Raw genomic sequence first — 3194 nt, 5'->3', positions numbered from 1 at the left:
ATATCAGTCAAAGTTCGCAATAACAGATATGCTAAGATAAGAATTCGTTTATACACTATCAATGCAGTAAATGCAGTAAAATGTGTCTAGACTTATGAATGATAACCAGGTAATTTCCTAATGATGATAAGCAGATGATTTCCGACTAGAAATGATAAGCAAAACTTTTGACATGTAGACACGGTCGAAGTCCAGACTCATTAATGCATCCTAACAACTACTAGTTAGACACACTAATGCAAGACCTGGTTCACTACGACCACCGCTCTGATACCAACTGAAAGGACCCGTCCTAATCCACCTGGACGAAGTCATCAACATTTGGTCCCATTGCGATGATCGGCTCCAAGTAATGTCCTTATATTGAGCAAATGCACAGCGGAAGACTTAATTCGTACCTGAGAATAAACATGCTTTAAAGTGTCAACCAAAAGGTTGGTGAGTTCATAGGTTTATCATAACAATCATTTCAATATGTTAATAGACCACAAGATTTCATAATCATAAACATAATACACTCGCAAGTGTATGTAAAGCATTCTAAGTGGTTGAGCACTTGGTAACCATACTTAACATTTAATCAACGTCGCATATTCTCTTTATTATGAAATCTCACTACACCGTACCAAGTGTAGTCACCAAAACGAAGTACTGTGCAACCGTTGAATACTGGTCGTCCAGTCCGGTTGGGGTTGTCAGGCCCGATAGATCTATCAACAGGATTCGCGTTTACAATACCCATGTAAATAGTAGTTACCAAGCTACAGGGAAATATGCCAGTGGTACAACTCAACGTATAATATATTTTTAAGTACTTGTGTCCATTTTGTAAACATTTATAAAAGCAGCGCATGTATTCTCAGCCCAAAAATATATATTGCAAAAGCAATTAAAAAGGGAGCAAATGAAACTCACTTTTACCTTGAAGGTATTTAATTCGACTTGGTCTCCGATAGATATCACGAACCTAACCATATATATAATATATCAACATATTTTCTTTTTAAGTAATGGTTACATATATATATATATACACTTTTAATATTTTCTTAGTTCGTAGTTAGCAGTCCGATGTTAGTGGTCCACAATTAGTTGCTTAAATAAAATAAATAAAGACCCCATCGTATTCGTATGGATCAGAATTAATCTCGACCCATGGTACCGTGTTGTCAAATGACGTGTTGCGTACATAAAGTACCGTGTTGTCAAATGACGTGTTGCGTACAATCATGAGGTCTTATGATTAATCTTCTCGTGTTGTTTACGGGTGGTCCTGAAATATATAAAATCAAATCATAAGTAATTATATATAAAATATCATATTAATTAGAAAAGATATGATTAATTTACTTTTTCTCCAAATATTTTCGTAGATAAACTAGCTTCGGATACCCAATCTTGTTTTAGTCGTAGTTTCTTCATTACAACTCCGTTTTTGTTGGTTCAACTTGCCACTTCCTTGGTGTAACATCCCGCCTTTTTCCGTTTACTTTTCCGTTTAACTATTTAAGTTCCGTTATATGTTTATAACACATCCCGTTAATATGCGTTGAATTATCTCGTTTAGGTAATTCCCGCACCCGGTTTAAAGTTGAGGGACCAAACTTGCCAAGGGTTGAAACTTTTGACTAAGTCAGAGAGTCAACCCTCATCCTCATCCATTCAATCTCATCTCTTTCACTCTTACTACTTCAACTTTTCTCTCAACTTCCATACAAAGATTCATCATCCAAAATCGAGCTAGCGGTCATCTTGCCAAACAAATTACATATTTGAACTCCTCGTGATCTCCTCTTCGATTCCATACCGACCTCATCAAATTTGGGTAACTTTCTAAAACCACTAATTTTATGTGTTCTTGAGATTTTTGAATTAAAAGGTTGTTAATTAGTGTCTATGGCTCAAGTCTAGTATAATTATGTGATTTGTATGCTTGTTCTTGCTATTTTGGTGTAACTAGTTCATATTGAAAGAATGCTTGCTTAATCTTGAGTTTTAGGTGTTCATATGTTGTTGAATAATGAAAGTTCATGTTTTAATTGTGTTCCTAACATCGCTAGCTTCAAATTGGTATGTAGGTTGACATGGATTAGTTTCATATGCAAGATTGTTGAATTTGTGATTTTGGGTTAGGGTTTGATAGAAGTAAATTGAATTTTTGATGCATTAAATGCTTGTTAATGTTACTTGTAAGTGTTAGGTTGTGTTGTATGCTTAATTACCTTCGAAACGGCATATCGTTCATGTAATTTGGTTGCCAAATCATTAAATTGCAATTTTGACTTGTATGCATTGATTATGGAACATTAATTGCGGTTTTTGGTTGTTTTAAGTGGAAGTTTGATTGATGAAATGTGCTTAGTTGTATTCCTCGTCAAAATACCTTTCCAACGATATATGATAGGCATTATAAGTGTTTGCGGGTCAATTGTTGTGTTAGAATTGATTTTGGCTCGTGCATACTTGGGAAAAACAGAAACAGACCTGCACAGATGGTGGCGCGGCGCGCCCCATCCCCGCGCGGCGCGCAGATGTGCCTGGTCAGATTCTGACCTCCTCGTCCCATTTCACGTGAAATGTTTGATGACCTACGGACCTCCGATTCACATGAAACTTGTTTTAATATACTTGTATATGAATAATTAGCATAGAAAATTTGTCCGGGACCCGACCCGAACGTGTTGACTTTTGTTGACTTTGACCGACCAAAGTTTGACTTTTTGTCAAACTTAACCAAATGATTATGCAACCCTCATAACTTGTTTATATACTTGTACCTTGCATGAAACTTGACAATTTGATTTCACATGCTACATAATCGAGTCGTATTGAGCCATAGGACTAATTGAACATCTTTGACCCTTCGTGACTATCGTTATTGATACAACCTAATTGTTTAGGTCGAGACTAGCATTGTTCTTTGCACGTTTACTTGTTGAAGTACTATTTCACTCTTGCAATCAAAGGTGAGATCATAGTCCCACTTTTACTCTTTTTGAACTTACTTTTGGGATGAGAAAACATAAACGATTCTTTGAACTAAGTGAACACAAGAACGGGAAAACAAGCATTCTACATACGAGTTTAGAACGAAAATCCTCAATCCGATTATCATTAGTTACATCAGATGGTGTAAGCGAGAACTTATGTTATATGGCCATATGGGTTTGACAAACCCTCATTCAAACGGTTCG

The sequence above is a fragment of the Rutidosis leptorrhynchoides genome, chromosome 9, assembly GCF_046630445.1.
Source record: "Rutidosis leptorrhynchoides isolate AG116_Rl617_1_P2 chromosome 9, CSIRO_AGI_Rlap_v1, whole genome shotgun sequence".
Taxonomy (NCBI): Eukaryota; Viridiplantae; Streptophyta; class Magnoliopsida; order Asterales; family Asteraceae; genus Rutidosis; species Rutidosis leptorrhynchoides.
The sequence above is the reverse complement of the archived record's forward strand: the minus strand, read 5'-3'. Positions refer to the sequence as shown.